Source organism: Chiloscyllium punctatum, chromosome 7 (assembly GCF_047496795.1).
Source record: "Chiloscyllium punctatum isolate Juve2018m chromosome 7, sChiPun1.3, whole genome shotgun sequence".
NCBI lineage: Eukaryota > Metazoa > Chordata > Chondrichthyes > Orectolobiformes > Hemiscylliidae > Chiloscyllium > Chiloscyllium punctatum.
The window spans coordinates 117,068,198-117,090,047 of record NC_092745.1 but is presented as its reverse complement, the minus strand read 5'-3'; the positions used below and the strand labels follow the sequence as shown (position 1 = coordinate 117,090,047).

General features: G+C 40.8%; 1 protein-coding gene across 8 annotated transcripts in view; it reads right to left on the bottom strand.

Annotated features, from left to right (window-relative positions):
* Positions 1-21,850, bottom strand: part of LOC140480081 (zinc finger protein 644-like) — a 167,481-nt gene that overhangs the window by 69,653 nt on the left and 75,978 nt on the right. The window contains exon 1 of one of the 8 annotated variants that reach the window (XM_072574708.1): positions 98-251. The exons of the other annotated variants lie outside the window; for them this stretch is intronic. The gene's annotated coding sequence lies outside the window, so the exon portion shown is untranslated. Of the gene's footprint in view, positions 1-97; positions 252-21,850 lie in introns of those variants that run through there. 8 annotated transcript variants of the gene reach the window in all.

The following is a 21,850-nucleotide window of genomic DNA, read 5'->3' as shown; positions in this document are numbered from 1 at the left end:
CAAACAGTTTCTTCTTTCCGCAGTACTGCTGCTGGCCCAGAAATCAAAACCTGTTTCTCACACACCAATCTCTGAGGCATGCACTCAACTTTCTCACCTTGCTGACCCTATATTAATCTGCTGCTCATGGATCAGGCGGTAAACCCAGAGATTTTGGTGGATCAGGTTGTCAGTCAGCTCACTGAAATGAAAGGTTTGTTTTCAGACGTTTTGTCACCATGCTAGGTAACATAAGCAGTGAGCCTCCGGTGAAGCCCTGGTGTTATGTCCCACTTTCTATTTCAGTCTTGGTCTTTTAAGGTGGGTGATATCATTCCCAGTTCTTTTCCTCAGAAGGTCCAAATCGATGTGTTTATTGATGGAGTTCCAGTTTGAATGCCTAGCATAACACCACTCACCTTAAAAAAAATCAAGACACACAAATAGAAAATGAGACATAACATGATGGCTTCACCAGAGGCTCATTGATGTTACCTAGCATGGTGATGAAATGTCTGAAAGCCTTCCAGCCCAGCGAGCAACCTTACAACCTGAACCTCAACCTGAGCTACAAATCTTAAAAATTGCAAATCTTGGTGGCTCTCCTTTTATTAACTTAGCTCTAAACTGTTCATACCTCACCCACTCCCCCCAAAACACAATACAGCAGTCAGTTTGCTCATTTGATTTGAAGTTCTTGCTCTCATCCATTCGATTTGTAAGAACCTGTACCTGTTGAACAAGTGTAAGGACTAAGGCTCCCCCATTGTTAACTTCTAGATTCCAAAACAAATCACACACTCCTGTCCCTGACCACGAACTAAACCTGAAGCATCAAATTCAAAACTTTGGTTACCTCTTGGAATAAAAGGTTTAAAAGAAAAATCAAGATATCTAATAGAATGCTGACATTTATACCTGGAGGACTTCAGTAAAAGAATGCAGAACTTTTGCTACAGCTATACAAAACATTGGTTAGATGCCACTTGGAGTACTGAGAGCAGATCTGGGCACCACACTTTAGAAAGGACATCGTAGCCTCGGAGGGATACAATGTACATTTACAAAAAGACAATTGGTCTTGGGTTAAGTTGTGACAGATTAAATAAATTAGGCTTGTTTCTATAGAATTTAGAAGGTTAAAGGGTGATCTAATCAAAGTCTTCAAGATTTCAATGGGAAAAGGCAGGGTAGATAAGTTTTGCCACTGGACATTCTAGAACTAGGAAGCATCATCTGAGAATTAGGACTCAACTGTTCAGAAGAGATGCTGGGAAGCACTTCTACACACAAAGGTTGGGAAAGGTTTGGAATTCTTTTCCACAAATGTTAGATGATTCCAGATCAGTTGCTAGCTTTAAATTTAGGATAGATAATACCTTTACTGAACAAAAATTTAAGGGAAATGGGCCAAAAGCCATATGGAGTTAGGCAATAGATAACCACGATCTATCTCACTGAATGACAGAATAGGTTCAGAGGGGTGAATGGCCTACTTCTGTTCCTTTTGTCCTTTGTTTTTCCTGATACTTGTCAGTTTCAGAAGCTTGAATTCTAGCTCATCAATTAAGTTGAAATGTCTTCAAGGTACAATCACTTTTAGATTAGATTACTTCCAGTGTGGAAACAGGCCCTTCGGCCCAACAAGTCCACACCGCCCCGCCGAAGCGCAACCCACCCATACCCCTACATCTACCCCTTACCTAACACTACGGGCAATTTAGCATGGCCAATTCACCTGACCTGCACATCTTTGGACTGTGGGAGGAAACCAGAGCACCCGGAGGAAACCCACGCAGACACTGGGAGAATGTGCAAACTCCACACAGTCAGTTGCCTGAGGCGGGAATTGAACCCAGGTCTCTGGCGCTGTGAGGCAGCAGTGCTAACCACTGTGCCACCGTGCCGCCCTATCACTTGCTGCAGACGCAATTGCTTTGAATCAACTGATATCCATCAATCAATCCAACACATCACCTGAACCAGTCATCTCCATCACACTCTGCTCATGTAGATTTAAATTGGAATTTTAATTTTTGAAGTGTCACTATCAGTTTCTGGGCAAATGTAAAAATTTTCAATTTCCAACCCAATCTAGTCCCACCTGCCAGCACCCGGCCCATATCCTCCAAACCCTTCCTATTCATATACCCGTCCAAATGCCTCTTAAATATTACAATTGTACCTGCCTCCACCACATCCTCTGGCAGCTCATTCCATACACATACCACCCTCTGCATGAAAAAGTTGCCCCTTAGGTCTCTTTTATATCTTTCCCCTCTTCCCCCTAAACCTATACCCTCTCGTTCTGGGCTCCCCTACCCCAGAGAAAAGACTTTGTCTATTTATCCTATCCTTGCCCCTCAAATTTTGTAAATCTCTAGCATCTGCAGTTCTCACTTTCACCTAAGAACAGAGTAGAGTGGGTGGTGCTGGAAAAGCACAGCAGGTCAGGCAGCATCCGAGGTGCAGGGGAAATGATGTTTCGGGCATAAGCCCTTCAACTGACATGCAAACATTTTGAACTTACAGCAGGAGTTAGTGGCTAGTGATAAGAAGCAGACCACCTTGCCCTAACCCGAAGACATACAGGCCAGTTTCAGTACCTGTACTACCAATTCCAAGGTCATCAGTTAACTAATTAAAAAAAGACAGAGAATCAACCGTTGGAACTTACTGCTCAAATACTCATTGAGTAATGTTCAAGCAATGGGAGCCATGTGGCGAAGATACTTAAAATGGTGTCTTATTTATATAATGTGCATCAGCCTACTAGATTCAGTACTACGCTAATAGCAGAAGGGCAAAAATTACTGAATTGATCTGAGGTCAGAAGAGCATCTTTCAAATTAAAATTTCAACTTCAAACTTTAATATCAATGCAAATCAGCAGTAAAAATAATGGATTATAGAAAGAAAATAATAGATATTGAATGAAAGAAAGAAAGCTCAATGAATTAAAATTCCTTTCATAAGCAAGTGCTGAGTTGTTTCATTAAACAAGTAAATCTGCTCTGGTTGGAGTGTATCACAGATAGACGTGAGAGAAAAAAAAGGAAGGAACAGGCAAGTAGAGAAAGAAAACAGCAGTGAAGTGTTGGGGAGAAACGGATGCTCAGAATGCCAGGAAGTGAAGAGATGTATAATGAAATCAGCCTCACATCAAGTTTTGAGCATCCTGATTTGAGGCAGATCAATCTTCAGAAATGAAGAAAATATCAGCACCATCTAGTGGTCATTTTTTCTTCTTGCTTTTGATACTCAGTTACAATTTACATCACTAGATGTCACTATTATTAGCAGTAAATTCACAAAAACATGTTAATTTTCTCCTGCAAGTATCACATAGTTATATCACAGCAAACAAATTGTAAATATTGTGGCCACAACTTCTGTTGTTTCAATGACAATTATTTAAAAACACATTTCATAAACTTGCCAGATTTATTCAGTTTTGTGCCAACTGTGAACTGTAATGGTGTTTTGGTCTTCATCTGTTGGGAATTGGGTATGGGCTGCCCAAACACATTTCACTTAGAACCCTCAGAGAGACTTCAGTCCCATCTGTTTCAGATCAGTATTCCAACTCACACCACTACAAAATCCTTATAACTTGCCAATTTTAAAAATGAACAAATTACATTGAAGACCCCATAACTGTAAACATGGGTATTAACTATACACATCATTTATTTTTGCCTGTAGATGCAATGGAACAAAAATTCATTTGCTTGTTTACAAAGTGAGCATTTTACTGTGATTTATGTTAAATCAGGCAATACCAAACTTGTCAATTGTGATGAAGTGCTGCCATCCACAGGCTGATACTTTCACTTAAGTTTATTTCTCATTTTATGGCTTCAAGTAAAGCATGTATTGATTCAAAATAAACAAAACTAACAGTAGGTAAGAAATAAATTCTGTAAGTTTGCTCACCAAGCTGTAGGGTTTGCTTTCATAGATTTTGTCATCAGGTTAGTAACATCAGTGAGACTCCAGTGAAAGCGCTGGTGTTATGTCCCACTTACTATTTATGGGTCTTGGTCTCTTAAGGTGGGTGATAACATTTCCTGATCTTTTTCCTCAGAAGTTGGTAAATGGGGCCCAAATCAACATGTTTATTGATGGAGCTTCGGTTTGAATACCAGGCCTCCAGGAATTCCAGTGCATGTCTCGGTTTAGCCTGTCCTAGAATGAATACGTCGTCCCAGTCAAAGTGGTGTCCTTCATCTTTGTGTAAGGATACTAGTTACAGTGGGTCATGTCCTTTGGTGGCTAGTTGGTGTTAGTGTATTGTGGTTGCTAGTTTTCTACCCCATTTTACCAACCTCTGCAAAGAACCAGAAATTATATCACCCACCTTAAGAGACCAAGACACACAAATAGAAAATGGGACATATCTCTAGCAGTTCACCAGAGGCTCACTGATGATGCTAGCGAGCATGGCAACAAAACTTCTGAAAACAAACTTTCCAGCTCAGCAAGCAAACTTACAACCGGAACCTCAACTGGAGTTACAAATCTTCTCAAAAATCAGATTAATAAAACTTTAGGTGTGTAAATTCAACAACTGCAAAACTTGTCAACTTTAAGTCTTTAAACTATTTATTTTCATCAATCCTCACTTCTCAGGCCATGGAGAATTATAAATTCTATTGTTATTATGCAATTCAGGGATTTTTTTTTGTTTGGAGCTCACATTGTACTTGTAATGAGACCAATTCACTTCACTCAGTCCATTCTCATTATTTGGAATTACATGTTATAACCATTTAATATGTTCCAGGTTTCTGACATTATTTCTTCAATCCAGTAAGTGATTTTAGTAAACAGTATGCACTAAGGTCCAGGTCATGACCATTTGCTATGTAAAAATATTTCCCTGCATCTTTTATTCATATCTTTAAATCAGCCCTTTTCTCTTTAAAAAACATCTTTAATTCGCAGTTTTGCTTGTCAACTGATTCAACCTATCTAACCTTGTACACTATCAAATTCCCCCTCAATTTAGTTTGTTCCAACAAAACCAACTCCAGGTCATCCAATCAAGCCTTAAAACTAAAATTCTTCATCCCCAAAATCATTTTGGGAAATTACCTCTGCAGCCTTCCATGAATTCTGAGATCCTTCCCGAAGTGTGACGACCATATTGACTGCAAGATCCAAGTTGTGGACTAACCAAAGTTTTATACAGATCCAATGTCACGTCTGGACTCAATGGGCACAAGGTTTTCTTCTGAGGCTAAGTGTCATGGCTAATCCGAAAAGTGAACAGGATTTCTGCTTCAGAGCAGGTCAGATTTTCCCACATGATTATGTTTTTCTCAGCTTATTACATATGCACTGATGCATAAAGTGCCAAAATTTCATAAGCAGAAAGTTATGAAGCCTGCCAAGAGCTCTGGTCTCAAACATCCAGGTGCCATATTTAAAAACTCAACCTTTGTTCATCATCCCCACCCACCCAGTGATGTCATGAGAACAGACAAAAAGCAGTGGCACACTTCAGATGTTCTCCTAAAGCCTATACTGGCCAGAATGGAAATTATTTTCATTGGGATCCCAATAAGAAGTCATCTCAACTGACAAACGCAGCTGGACAGCAGTGGGTGCAGAGGTCAGCACCTGTGGTGGCTCAAGAGAACTTGGCTCTGGTGTTGCAGAGATCTGCTACAGTCTGCAAGGGCACATACTACTCAATACTAATGCTCCAAATCAGTAAGAATTACAATGTTCTACATATAGCAATAGGTGTACCCAGGCAGATCACAGCATGGACTTTGGTTCTGGAAGTCACTGCCATACAAAAACCTGAGATCCGCACAGAAGAAATTCAAGGGAACACAGGCTGCCACAATACAGGGCTGCAACACAGGAGGTTGTATGCCACGTATTTCCATCAGATAGTTCAAATACAATGTCTCATTTCATCGGAGCAATCAATGAAGTGGTATTGGCAGTACAGGGTACTGCTTCTCAGATGCCAGGATTCACAACAAAAAAAGCAGCCAGAATGTTCAGCAGCTTACATCTGTCAGGTCACTGGCCTTTCAACACAATTAGCTGACATTGGACAGCTTTTCAAAGATGTGCATGGGACAACCACAAAATATTGCATCTTGAGTGGAGACCAATTTTGACTTCAGAGCCACTTTCTGGCTCCAATCAGGTTTGCTGACTATGCAGCTGCTTTGCCTGGTAGACGTGTTGGCCAAGTCAGGCTTCATTCATAACACAAAGTGTCTTTAGAACAAACCATTCTGTGCATAATATAGTCAGACTCTTTTCCAGTAAGGAAATGTCAATTACTTGTGGACATAGGTTTAAGGTAAAAGGGGTTAGGTTTAAAGGAGATAGAACAGGCAAGTTTTCTTTAAAAAGAGAGTGTGGTTAAGTGCCTGAAATGCATTGCCAGAGGTGTTGGTAGAGCAGATGCAACAGCAATGTTTAAGAGGTATCTTGATAGATTCGCGAATAGGCAGGGAATACAGGGATATGGACCACATAAAGGCAAAAGGTTTTTCATTTACAAGGTGTCATGTCAGCACAGTCTTAGTGGCCCAAAGGGCCTGTTCCTGTGCTGCACTGTATTGCACTGTTAATTATTCTAATATGAAGAATTAAGGAGTTTCAAAAGAAGCCAAAAGATGAGTGAAGGTTTCAACAGCAGAGCAGACAGAACAGGAGATTTGAAATTATGTAAATATGAAACATTATGGAAAGTATTGAAACTGATCTAACAGAACAGTTCAAATGACTGCCAAAGAATTTTAGTAAATTTTGATCATGGAGGATCGTATGAGGAGCACTGGGATGTTCTGTTGCACTGAAGGGAGTAGATAAATTTAATGTATTCTTATTCTGCAATTATTCAGAGGGTCCTTTAAATTTTTTATTAAATTTTGTTGATGCGCTGTCAGGTAGCCAGACAATGATTCAACTTGATTTCTTTTTTTTGTACATTTTCTGAAAGTAGCTATGATTTAGGGAAACCTGTGTCAAAGCTTTAGTTAAACGAAATTAAACAGAAATTTCTTTAAATGGAATGAGGTATATTAGACATGTTTGCAGTAAATCTAGGCTCAAAGTAAATAATAAATTCAAGTACAATGAAGTAAAGAAAATAACTGCATTTTCATTCCAGTGAATTTATTCAAAAAGTACTTAATTTTAAGACAAAACTTTGTGGATTGATGATAAACAGCTTTAGAAGCAATCAGAACAATTGTAGCAACTGGATTATGGAGTAATGCATGAATTTTACCGTAGGTTCATGCAAGGTGCTCCTGCATATGCATGATGAAAATGTGGGCATCAGCAAAGGTTGACCACAACAACTGATCATGAACTTAAGACAATGTTCACAATAGTAATCAAATGCTATACAGGTAACAGTTGGACAAGATGATTTTAACATTACAACATTCATAGTTAGGTACACATAATATTGTTTTCAAATATGGGTTTCCATCTCAATTGAAGGACATTCAGTGATTAATAACTAACAACTGTGGCATCCACAATACATGATAAAATCTACAAAGTATTGAAGAAACTCAGCAGGTCTGACAGCATCTGCAGAAAAAGAAAAGCACAGTCAATTTTTCAATGCCAATATGATTCTTCTTTTGAAGACCTCTGTGCCATATTAGATTTGAAATGTTAACTCTTTTTCTCTCTCCACAGATGCAAACTTTATCCAGTACTACTTTTGTTTTTATTTCAGATCTCCAGCATGCACAGTATTCTGGTTTATTTGAAAAGATAAAGTGGGGATATAATCAAGATTTCCAAAAAAAGGTATTGTTAATATAAATAAAAGCATGATGAGTGATGACTGTTCTACGTACACAAGACGACAGCTTTAAAATGAATGAACGGAATGAGACTGGAAGAGACTTTTCTTTGCAAATTACAATTGCATTGAACTAATGTGCAGTAAAAGCTAGTTACAATAGAAAGAGTAATTTCTTCTAAATAGGCTTGATAAATATCACTTTGGAGAGGTATGGACAGAAATATTCAAACAGTGCAAAGGGACTAGAGCTCTGATTTTTGTTCATACAGTTTTAGAAATATGTACAGCAAAGTAGGTTAGTGTTGAATTGTTCAAATGTGAATATCCAGCAAAATTTTGGAAATTTTACTTTGGTGAGTTATATTTGGAGGATCCTCCCTCAAAAGATTAGGTAGTCAGTTACAGAACAAGATTGAATGGATGGTGCATGAGCAACTTTGATCAATTCAGTCGTCTTTCTTCTATATTCAATACCTTAACATGGAGTGTGATTCTATTCAAAGAAAAACAAATATATGTTCAATAGATCAGGGACAGGATTGGCTGTTGCAGGTTCCAGGGTTTAAATGTTTTAGTAGGGTCAGAGGTGGGGGTAAAAGAGGGGGGGGTGTGGCTTTGCTTGTCAAAGATAGTATTACAGCGGTGGAAAGGAAGATGGATGAAGATTTGCCATCTGAGGTAGTTTGGGTTGAGGTTAGGAATAGGAGAGGTGAGGTCACCCTGTTAGGAGTCTTTTACAGGCCTCCTAATAGTCCTAGAATCGTTGAAGAAAGGATTGCGAAGATGATTCAGGAGAAGAGTGACAGTAATAGGGTGATTGTTATGGGAGACTTTAACTTTCCTGATATTGATTGGGAAAGCTATAGCTCAAGTTCGTTAGATGGGTCAGTGTTTGTGCAATGTGTGCAGGAGAGTTTCCTGACACAATATGTAGATAAGCCAACAAGAGGTGAGGCCATACTGGATTTGGTTCTGCGTAACGAACCAGGCCAGGTATTAGAACTAGAGGTAGGTGAGCACTTTGGGGACAGTGACCACAATTCGGTGATTTTTAGTCTAGTGATGGAGAGGGATAAGTGTGTACTACAGGGCAAGAGTTATAGCTGGGGGCAGGGAAATTATGATGCGTTGAGGCATGACTTAGGATGTGTGGATTGGAAAAGTAGATTCCAAGGCAAGAGCGTAATTGATATGTGGAACTTGTTCAAGGAGCAACTATTGAGTGTCCTTGATAAGTACGTACCTATCAGGCAGGGAGGAAAGGGTCGTGTGAGGGAGCCGTGGTTTAATAAGGAGTTGGAATCCCTTGTTAAATGGAAGAGGGCGGCCTTTGTAAAGATGAGGCGTGAAGGTTCAATAGGGGCGATTGAGAGTTAGAAGGTAGCCCGGAAGGACCTGAAGAGGGAGCTAAGAGCAGCAAGGAGGGGACATGAAAGGTCCTTAGTTGGTAGGATTAGGGAAAACCCTAAGGCTTTCTATAGGTATGTTAGGAATAAAAGAATGACTCGGGAAGGAATAGGTCCAATCAAGGATAGTAATGGGAAGTTGCGTGTGGAGGCTGAAGAGATTGGGGAGGCACTGAATGAATACTTTTCGTCAGTATTCACTCAGGAACAGGACATTGTTGTCGATATGAATACTGAGGCACGAATAAGTAGAATGGATGGCTTTGAGATATGTTGAGAAGAGGTGTTGGAAATTCTGGCAAGGGTGAAAATAGATAAGTCCCCTGGGCCTGATGGCATTTATCCTAGGATTCTCTGGGAAGCAAGGGAGGAGATTGCAGAGCCATTGGCCTTGATTTTTGTGTCCTCTTTGTCGACAGGAGTAGTGCCAGAGGACTGGAGGCTAGCAAATGTGGTTCCCTTGTTCAAGAAGGGGAGTAGGGATAATCCTAGTAACTATAGGCCAGTGAGTCTCACTTCTGTTGTGGGCAAAGTCTTAGAGAGAATTGTAAGGGATAGGATTTATGCACATCTGGATAAGAATGATGTGATCAAGGATAGTCAGCATGGTTTTGTGAAGGGCAGGTCGTGCCTCACAAACCTTATTGAATTCTTTGAGAAGGTGACGAGGAGGTAGATGAGGGGAAAGCGGTAGATGTGGTATATATGGATTTTAGTAAGGCGTTTGATAAGGTCCCCCATGGTCGGCTACTGCAGAAAATACAGAGATATGGCATTGAGGGTGAGTTGGAGGTTTGGATTAGGAATTGGCTCTCTGGAAGAAGACAGAGGGTAGTAGTTGATGGCAAAGGTTCATCTTGGAGTGCCGTCACTAGCGGTGTTCCACAAGGATCTGTATTGGGACCATTGCTGTTTGTCATTTTTATAAATGACCTGGAGGAAGGGTTAGAAGGTTGGGTGAGCAAGTTTGCGGATGATACGAAAGTCGGAGGAGTTGTAGACAGTGAGGAAGGATATGGCAGGTTACAGCGGGATATAGAGAAGCTGCAGAGGTGGGCAGAAAGGTGGCAAATGGAGTTCAATGTAGCTACGTGTGAAGTGATTCACTTTGGTAAGAGTAATAAAAAGATGGATTACTGGGCTAATGGTAGACTACTTGGTAGTGTGGAAGAGCAGAGGGATCTTGGTGTCCATGTACACAGATCTCTGAAAGTTGCCACCCAGGTAAATAGTGCAGTGAAGAAGGCATATGGCGTACTGGCTTTTATTGGTAGAGGAATTGAGTTCCGGAGTCCTGAGGTCATGCTGCAGTTGTATAAGACTCTGGTGCGGCCGCATCTGGAATATTGTGTGCAGTTTTGGTCGCCATACTATAGGAAGGATGTGGAGGCACTGGAACGGGTGCAGAGGAAGTTTACCAGGATGTTGCCTGGTATGGTAGGAAGATTGTATGAGGAAAGGCTGAGGCACTTGGGGTTGTTTTCTTTGGAGAAAAGAAGGTTTAGGGGTGATTTGATAGAGGTGTACAAGATGATTAGGGGGTTAGATAGGGTTGACAGTGAGAACCTTTTTCCACGTATGGAGTCAGCTATTACAAGGGGGCATACCTTTAAATTAAGGGGGGGGTAGATATAGGACTGATGTTAGGGGTAGGTTCTTCACTCAGCGAGTCGTAAGTTCATGGAATGCCCTGCCAGTAGCAGTAGTGGACTCTCCCTCTTTATGGGTATTTAAGCGGGCATTGGATAGGTATATGGAGGATAGTGGGTTAGTGTAGGTTAGGTGGGCTTTGATCGGCACAACATCGAGGGCCGAAGGGCCTGTACTGCGCTGTATTCTTCTATGTTCTATGTTCTATTTCAACAGTCCAGTGGTGTTCCACAAGGATCCATGTTGGGTCCACTGCTTTTTTGCCATTTATATAAATTATTTGGATGGGGACATAGGAGGTATAGTTAGTAAGTTTGCAGATGACACCAGAATTGGAGTCGTAGTGGACAGTGAAAGGGGTTACCCTCAGATTACAACAGGATCTTGACCAAATGGGCCAATGGGCTGAGGAGTGGCAGATGGAGTTTAATTTAGATAAATGAGACGTGTTGCATTTTAGAAAGGCAAATTAAGGCAGGACTTATATACTTAATGCTAAGGTCATGGGGAGTGTTGCTGAACAAAGAGACCTTGGAGTGCAGGTTTATTGTTCCTTGAAAAGCAGAGCCTCACCGTAGATAGGATAGTGAAAGCAGCGTTTCATATGCTTTCCTTGATTGGTCAGAGTAAGGAGTACAGAAATTGGGACGTCATGTTTTGGCTGTACAGGACATTAGTTAGACCACTGTTGGAATATCGCATGCAATTCTGGTCTCCCTCCTATCAGGAGGGACGTTGTGAAACTTGAAAAGGTTCAGAAAAGATTTACAAGGATGTTGCCAGGGTTGGAAGGTTTGAGCTACAGTGAGAGGCTGAGTAGATTGTAGCTGTTTTCCCTGTAGTGTCGGAGGCTGAGAGGCGACCTTATAGAGGTTTAGAAAAATCACGAGGGACACGAATAGAATAAATAGACAAGGTGTTTTTCCACTGTGTGGGGGAGTCCAGAACTAGAGGGCATAGGTTTAGGGTGAGAGGGGAAAGATATAAAACAGACCTAAGGGGCAACTTTTTCACGCAGAGGGTCATGCGTGTTTGGAACAAGCAGCTAGAAGTGGTAGTAGAGGCTGGTACAATTACAGCATTTCAAAAGGCATCTGGATGGGTGTATGAATAGGAAGGGATTAGAGCGATATGGGTCAAGTACTGGCAAATGGAACTAGATTAGGTTAAAATATCTGGTCGGCGTGGACAAATTGGACTGAAGGGTCTGTTGTTGTGCATGTCTATGACTAACTAAGTAGAATGGCAAGCAATCTTTTTGAAAAATCACTCATACTCATGTTCTAACAAAAAAGTTCACACTGTTTCATCCGACTATACAGAACTCACGATTAAAATATGTTCCATTATATTTGAAGAAATCTGCTTAAGCCAACTATCAAAAGACAAATCTCTATCACTTATCAGCCACATTTTCCTGCAGATATTCTCAAACATGATGGTCTTGACTGATGAAACGAGTACTGCATGTAACACATTCTACCAACAGCCCCACTTTGTTCCAGGAAACAAAATATCACATCACAAGTATGTCATTTGGTGCTTTGTTGTCAAACTCAGAATATAACACAGTTAAACACTACCAAAAAAATCAATTAAAAATGTAAAATAGTAAAAGTGCACCAATGGATTGGGTGGAAATAAGGCTGAAGTGATACTTACAAAATAAAAGGGAAAAATTTGTCAAATTCATCCTCCCATCTCAATGCTCATAGAGATGCTCATACACACTATGTTTCTCCTTCACAAATGGCAATAATGACACAAATGCCTCAAAAGATTACACAGTACAATTTTGCTGCAATAATTCAGATTAATGCAAGTCGAAATAATTACAGTGCTGGAATTGAATCTTCTGGAATATGTTTTTAAATTAGTGGCTATGAGAACATACAATTCTTTTGATGCAAGCAAATTATCTGATATTTACCAATGTTAGTCATGTTGATTTCAGCCTTTTTTAAAAAAAAGGCATGCAAATACAAAAAGCATACTCCCTTCAGTTACCATCCTGATAATACTGGCGTTTTTTTTGAATAAAATTGAGTACTTACTATTTCTTGAAATCACAAATCATTCCCCATAAATTCAGTTCTTCACAAATCCAAAAGTAACTCATACTTTGTTTTTGCATACCATCTTGAGTTGGAACTCGAATATAACATAGAAAAGTATAGCACAGAACAGGTCCTTTGGCCCATGTTGTGCCAAGGTTTAATCCAAATATAAAATATAGTAACTTAACCTACACACCCCCCAACTCACTGCTATCTATGCGCATGTCCAGCAGTCACTTAAAATGTCCCCGATGACTGCTTCCTACAGCACATCATTTCCCATCTATCGATCACTAAATGAAAACTACTAATTTTAGTCATTCCAGCCAGTAGTTCTTTTGAGGTCGAGGAGAGAGAAGATGGCAAATCAGTTTCTTGTATAGCTTCTGATTCAGCACAAAGAAAAATTAAGCTTTTTTAATCATAGGGATCACTAGATAGAAAGTTGGAGTAGCAAGCATGGCCAAATATGTTTTATTCTCTGGCACTCGAAGTAATTTTGTAAATTTCATTTTTGGGATGCAAGGATTATTAGCTAGCCAGGCAAACTGTCTCTTGAACTGCTGTAGGCTACACAGTGTAAACGTATCAAAATTGCTGAGAGGAAAGAGTTTGAGAATTTTGAATCCGCAAAAGTGAGAAACACCAATTTTAGTCTGAGCAGATAGGGGAAGCCCTAAATCTTTTGCTTCAGTTTTCACCAAGGAAAGGGAACTTGTTGAAAGTGAAAACTTAGAGGAGCTGGGGTACAGTCTTGACCAGATCAAGATTGATGAAGTTGATGTGCTAGAAATTTTTGAAAACATTAAGATTGATAAGTCTCCAGGGCCAGACCAGATTTATCCTAGGCTGCTCCAGGAAGCGAGAAAGGAGCCGCTGGCGAGTATATTTGCCTCCTCACTCTCCACAGGAATTGTACCGGAGGTTGGAAGGAAGCGAATGTTGTTCCTCTTTTCAAGAAGAATATTAGGGAAATCCCTGGCAATTACAGACAAGTCTTACATCTGTGATCAGCAAAGTTTTGGAAAGAATTCTGAGGGATAGGATTGATGTCTATTTGGCAAAACATAGTGGGATTAAAGACAGTGGGTTTTGTGAAGGGGAGGTCATGCCTCACAAATCTTTTGAGTTCTTCGAGGAGGTGACAAGACAGGTCGACGAAGGTCGAGCAGTGGATGTGGTGTATATGGACTTCAGCAAGGCATTTGATAAGGTTCCCCATGGTAGACTCATTCATAAAGTCTGGAAGTATGGTATACAGGGAGCCTTGGCTATCTGGATTCAGAATTGGCTGACTGACAGAAGGCAGAGAGTGGTTGGAAATGGAAAGCATTCTGCCTGGAGGTCAGTGTTGAGTGGGGTCCCACAGGGCTCTGTTCTTGGGTCTCTGCTCTTTGTAGTTTTTATCAAAGACTTGGATGAGGAGGTTGAGGGGTGGGTTAGTAAATTTGCAGATGACACAAAGGTTGAAGGTGTCGTCAATAGTATAGAGGGCTACTGCAGGCTGCAGCGCGACAGACAGGATACAGAGCTGGGCTGAGAAATGGCAGATGAAATTCAACCTGGATAAATGCAAAGTGATGCTTTTTGGAAGGTCAAACTCTAATGCTAAATATAGGATTAAAGACAGGATTTTTGGCACTGTGGATGAACACATGGATCTGGGTGTGCAAGTACACAGATCCCTCAAAGTTACCACCCAAGTCAATAGAGTTGTTAAGAAAGCATATGGTGTTTTGGCTTTCATGAACAGGGGGATCGAGTTTAAGAGCCCTGAGGATTTGCTGCAGCTCTACAAGTCCCTGGTGAGACCACACTTGGAATATTGTGTCCAGTTCTGGTCACCCTACTATAGGAAAGATTCAGAGACTTTGGAGAAAGTGCAAAGAACTGGACTGGAGGGCTTGCTTTATGAAGAAAGGTTGAATAATCTCAGACTTGTCTCTCTGGAGAGAAGGAGGAAGAGAGGAGACCTGATCGAGGTGTACAAAATAATGAGGGGAACAGATAGAGTCAACAGCTACAGACTTTTCCCCAGGGCAGGATTGACTGGTACGAGGAGTCATAGTTTGAAGATATTAAGATGAAGGTATAAAGGAACGTCAGAGGTCAACTCCCCCTCCCACTCAGCTGAGAACGTGGAGGTCATGGGCCTCCTTCACCGCCGCTCCCTCACCACCCGACGCCTGGAGGAAAAATGCCTCATCTTCCGCCACAGAACACTTCAACCCCAGGGCATCAATGTGGACTTCACCAGTTTCTCATTTCCCCTTCCCCCACCTCATCCCAGTTCCAAACGTCCAGCTCAGCACTGTCTCCATGACTTGTCATACCTTTCTTCTTTTCCACCTATCCACTCCACCTTCCTCTCTGACCTATCACCTTCATCTCCACCTCCACCTCCATTCACCCATTGTACTCTTTGCGACCTTCACCCACCCTCCTCCCTGACATATCACCTCCATCCCCACCCCCATTCACCTCTTGTACTCTCTGCTACTTTCTCCCCACCCCCACCCTCCTCATTTATCTCTCCACCCTGCAGGCACTCTGCCGCTATTCCTTTTGCCCGAAATGTCGACGGTCCTGCTTCTCCGATGCTGCCTGAACTACTGTGCTTTCCCTGCACCACTCTAATCTAGAGTCAGAGGTAGATTCTTTACGCAGAGAGTTGTGAATGCATGGAATGTGTTGCCAGCTGTGCTGTAGGAAGCAGAATCATCGGGGACATTTTAAGTGACTGCTGGACATGCGCATAGATAGCAGTGAGTTGGGGGGTGTGTAGGTTAAGTTACTATATTTTATATTCGGACTAAACCTCGGCACAACATCATGGGCCAAAGGACCTGTTCTGTGCTATACTTTTCTATGTTCTATTTGAGTTCCAACTCAAGATGGTATGCAAAAACAAAAAACACATGCAGGTAATGGTGTTACAAGTCTTTGGCTGTTCTTATTCAAGATAGTAGATTACAAAAAGGTCAGATTTGAAAAGATCAAAGGAGCCTTGATAAATTGCAGCAATGAAATTTGCTCATTATACTGTGGTCAAGCAATCATGGGCCCAAAATTGGACATTTTAGATTGATCCACAGCAATAGAAATTGAGCCAGTCAAAGTTGGCTCAATTAAACAGCAGCTAACAGCTATCTGCTGCAGAGAACAGTCAAAACCAAAGTTTAAAAAAATCAAAAAGAGTCACGGAGAACCAGTTACAGTCAGCCTGAGGGTTGTGTATTGGAGATGTTTCCATCAGACTTCCTGGCACTTTCACTTCCAGCCAGTGCTTGAGGACAAAAAATTTTCACTTCCCCAGCATGGCAAGAGCGCAAATCCAAATGGATGCGTTAATCCCTGCTCATGATTCCACTATCCAACATTGTAGGTGGCCCAGGGTGAGAGGATAAGGACACACCCCTGGAAGTTACTCCCACAGTGAAGACTTGCAGCAAAACTCATTACATAAGACTGTGCAGCAACCCAAGACCACCCAAGAGAAAAGCCACACCGATTTGCGGGACCCACCTTCTTGGATGACAACCAGCCTTAGGTTGGACTGGAAGAAGATTCCAACTGTGCAGCTCAAACACCTGGATCATTATGGGTAATATTCTCAGACAGAGCTGGATAGACAGCAAATATTGCAGGAGTTTGGAATTGTATTTTTAAGGTGGAATATTTTATTAACAAAATATTTGAGTTGAACCACAAACCAAACTGTGTCCCTTTGTCCACTTCACTGAAAAGAGTCTTTGAGAAGAGTGTTTTTAATATACAAGAGGAGTCTAAAGTGCTCAAAATGTCCAAAACATGGACAACAGTACACACTACAGTTTCTATGCACATTGGTGGAGAAAGTACATGTGGAAGGAAATGGGTAGGGTGCCAATAAGTGGGTTGCTTTGTAGAGTATGGTATCTAGTTGCTTGAATGTTGCAATGAAGCCACACTCATCCAGGCAAGTGGGAAGGGTAACAGTCACCCCAAAAACAACCTCGAGGAAAATTGGCAGAATGATGCCTGCAAGTCAAATATTGGCTAGCAGTGGGGAATAACATGCCGAGCAGATTCTATTCTTACCTCCATATCAGCACAAAAGTCCTGGTACCATTTCCTTTCCAGACAAACATGCAACTTTTTCTTTTTAAATGAACATAATACAAAATATTTTCAAAATTTCTCTTTTGAGATTTCTTCAAACATAGTAAGATGGATGCTTCTGAAAGCTGAAAGGAAACAGTGGTGTAGCTGAATGACTGAACTACATATTTTTTCCTGGGAATTTTTTTCCTGGGAAATTGTTCCCATTGCATATGTTTAGACAGCACCTACATTCAACCAACAGTCACAGATTTGGGCACACAATATAGAATCCAAGCTTCCATCCACAACTTCGGAGTGAAGCCTAATTTTGTAAAACAAAAATTTCTGATTGTAATAGCAGATGAAATATTCCCTCCAAAAGTTTTTTTTTGAATGATTCAATTACAGCGACATTAGACGTATGTCATTCTGTCCAGGTCTCGCACCCAACCCACAGTCTGCCTGCTTGTGACATTCTGACGCGCATACATCATTAGCCAAATCCCTTCCAGATATTGAGCAGTTCTGGTAACATCTGACATACACATCTCTGTTCAACAGTCAGTGATCAGACCAAATCAGCCATTCAATATGCAGCTTGCAACACAACAACATGAACCTTACCTGACACTCTACTCACCAAATGCCATCTAAGAGCAAGCAAAAATAAGCTGAAAGATCAAATAGCATACAAAGAGGTGAAGGGTTAAAGGAGGAAGGGAGAAAGAGACAAATAGCAACATGACAGTTCAGAAATTGTATAATCAAACTTCCTCAAAATAATAATTCTGCATGTAATAAATACAGAATCACTGTACATGATGTTACAATTCAGGGACTATAAAAGTCTACAAACCATTACGACTGCTTTTTTTTATTTTTCTGCATTTCTGATTGTGGACTGAAAGAGAAGAAGAATTGTTGTAAAAGTTAGTGTATGAATGGAGATTTGGCCTGCAACAAGTCATTGAGTGGTCTGGGGAGTGATGGTCAATCATTGATGTTGAAGGCTTTGTCTGCCAACCATTATGTGATCACTCCCAGGTAACTGAACAGCTTGTGGGTGCAAATGTTTGGGAAAAAGCTAATTGGATCCCTGGAAAGAAAAGGAGTTTTACTGCAGAGATGACCACTAAGATCAGGTCTGAAAAATAAAACCAGTATATTTCACCTCATAAGCTGTGGACCTTAATCAAGCAGTCATATACTTCACAAGTGTAAACAGATGTTCTGTGTCTCCTGCAAGCAAGTGAAAGTATCTGGCGAAGGAAGATTGAGGAGCAGCAAATCCTGACAAAGGAAAAGGATTGTCTCAGCAAGTCCTGTTGACAGAAGGCATGGAACAATCCTTCCAGTCCTTCCCTCCAGCTGCAACACATGATTTTTTGGTGTCTGTGTGCATGAAGATTTGAATAGCTATTTCTTTCAGCAAAGTACTTAAATCTGGTTTGCGTTTTCTATCAACCGGGGTGTAAACCGGAGGTAAATTGGGAAATTGCGTATTTTTATGAAATCTGGAACATTTGCAATGTTTTTAGGATTATCTAGCAAATTACCCCAGTGAGACAAAATACACACTAAAACAAATGGGCAACAGAAGAGTTGTTCTTTGAAATTACGTGATGATATACATTGAAACTGAACTATACATTTCTAAAATACCTATCAATCAGGACAAAGCTTTAGTACAATAACTGATCGATCACTTCATGAAACCATCCAATAATGTATAACTAGAATACAGAAACTGAGAAACACATTCATTCTCTTTAGTTTTATTCAGTATTTTTCTCCAAAATACGTTCTGAAACTAAAGTAACATGAACTAGGTGACAATTTTAGAAAAAAATATATTTAACATTCAAGGACAAAATTTAGAGGTGTAATGTGGATGACTAGAAAGCTAACAAAAAGGGAAAAGATTGATTGTCAAAGTAAATTGGCAAGAAATTTAAAAACAAAAAGCAGCTTCTATAGGTGTAGAGAAAGAGCAGCAAAATTGAGTGTGGTAATCTTGGAGGATGTAACTGTGGAAATAATAATAAAGAACAGGGAAAGGGCAGATAAACAATATTTTGCATTGGTCTTCACGATGGAAGATACAATAAACATCCCAAAATGTCTGAAAAATAGCTGATAAAGAGGAAAGGTTTTGTAGCAGTCTCTATGACAAAAAAAAATTGTTATGGACCAACCCAGATTCCGCCAGCCCCAAGTATACCTTGGGGATAGCCTAGGCCCTAAGGTTTACATTTTTTTTTAAAAGATAAGTATAAAGGCACGGTGTGCCAGATATGACTCAACTGGCCCACTACTAAGCTTTAATCAAAACACACGTTATTCTTGTAACAGTTAAATGCAACAAAAGAAAGAATTGATGCAAGTTTATTCTATGGAAATACTTAACAAGATAACGTATTATTTAACAACTCACCATTCTATATTGGAACAGATGGTAAGGTATCCCGTAAACAGAGCCTTGGCAAAGGCAGTTCAGCAACACATTTACACAGTTATCATTCTCAGTTAAAAATCACAACACCAGGTTACAGTCCAACAGGTTTATTTGAAAGCACTAGCTTTCAGAGCACAGCTCCTTCATCGGGTGGTTGTGGAGAATAAGATTGTAAGACACAGAATTTGCAAAAGTTTACATTGCGATATAACTAAAATTATGTATTAAAAAGACCCGGATTGTTTGTTAAGTCTCTCATCTTTTAGAATGATCATGTTAGTTTCAGTTCTTTCATGTGTAAATCGCAAATTTTTTATAAAAACGTTACATGCTCACGTGTACTTTAACAATTGATGCCATGTCAGCCCAGATAAGATATTGAAGGTGTTAACTCCCTGTCAGACTGATGTTAATCTTAAAAAAAAAAGGGATTTGCAGAATCTTATATGGATTCATGCAGTTTTTCAGCAAAGTAAAATGTAATTCTGCAAGTACAAATTAGCCCCACAGACTTATATGTGTTTATGTGCACACGTGTGCGCGGGGGGGGGGGGGGGGGGGGGGGGGAGGGAGGAGATGTTATGAGTGTCTGTCAGAGGGTGTGTGTATGCATGCGAGTGAGCGTGTAAAGGGGTTTTGGTCTGAGAGAGCGAGCACCTGCAGGGCGAGAGGGCGCACCCCTGCGAGCGAGCGAGCGCGAGAGAAAAAGAGAGCGCGAGAGAAAAAGAGAGCGCGAGAGCGAGAGAGAAAAAGAAAAAGAGAGAGAAAAAAGGGAGAGAGAAAAAAGGGAGAGAGAAAAAAGGGAGAGAGAAAAAAGGGAGAGAGAAAAAAAGAGAGACAAAAAAAGAGAGAGAGAGAGAGAGAGAGAGAAAGAGAAAAAAAGAGAGATATGTGTGTCTGACTGGTGCAATGGGTTCACCTGTAGTGTGATATGAACCCATGATCCCAGTTGAGCCAAACTTGGCTATCAGTCTCTGCTCAGTCACTTTGCATTGTTGCCAGTCCCAAAGTCCACCTTGGAGGACACTCACCCAAAAGGTCAGAGGTTGAATGCCCCAGACTGCTGGCTGAGCAGAGGCTGATAGCCAAGTTCAGTACCCACAGGACGGCCTCAACTAGGACCATGGGTTCATGTCACAGTATAGGTGACCCCTTTGCACCACACACACACACACACACACACACACACACAGAATTAAACCCCTTTACACTCTCACAGGTCACTCATAACTCGCACCCCCCCACCCACCACATACACGAGTTTATAGAGTGAATTTTTACTTGCAGAATTACATTTTACTTTGTTCAAAAACTGCATAAGTCCATGCAAGATTCAAAAGCTAGTGCTTCCAAATAAACCTGTTGGACGATAAACCTGGCGTGTGATTTTTAACTTTGTACACCCTAGTCCAACACCGGTGTCTCCAAATCATCGTTCTCACAAGCTACCTCTCTGCAATCCCAAAGAAAAATCTGCCCCTTTTGATTGTGAAAAGGAAGTCTTGCTGATTAAGACTTCACTCTGGCAGTAGAGAATTCAAGCTTTTAGCTCCAGAAGCCAGCAAAAACCACCAACTAAGTGAAAGCAAAACTAAAAGCCTCACACATGATTCTTTGAGTCAAACAGTCAGGGACAAGGTAGGACTAATAAATTAAACTGCATTTATTTCAATGCAAGGGGCCTAACAGAGAAGGCAGATGAACTCAGGGCCATGGTTAGGAACATGGGTCTGGGATATCATAGCAATTACGGAAACATTGCTCAGGGATGGGCAGGACTGGCAGCTTAAAATGTTCCAGGATACAAATGTTACAGGAAGGATAGAAAAAGTGAGGCAAGAGAGGAGGGAGAGTGGCATTTCTGATAAGGGATAGCATTACAGCTGCGCTGAGGGAGAATATTCCCAGAAATACATCCAGGTAAGTTATTTGGGTGGAACTGAGAAATAAGAAAGGGATGATCACCTACTGGGATTGTATTATAGACTCCCTAATAGTCAGAGGGAAATTGAGAAACAAACTTGTAAGGAGGTTATGGTAAGGGATTTTAACTCTCCAAACATAGACTGGGACTGCCATAGTGTTAAGGGTTGAGACGGAGAGGAATTTGTTAATTGCATACAAAACAATTTTCGAATCATTTTGTGGATGTACCTACGAGAGAAGGTACAAAACTTGGCCTACTCTTAGGAAAGAAGGCAGGGCAGGTGACTGAGGTGTCAGTGAAGGAGCACTTTGGGGCCAGAGAGCATAATTCTATTAGATTTAAAATAATGGAAAAGGATAGACCAGATCTAAAAGTTGAAGTTCTAAATTAGAGAAACGCCAATTATGATGATATTAGGCAAGAACTTTCAAAAGCTGATTGGGGGCAGACGATCATAGGTAAAGGGACAGCTGGAAAATGGGAAACCTTCAGACA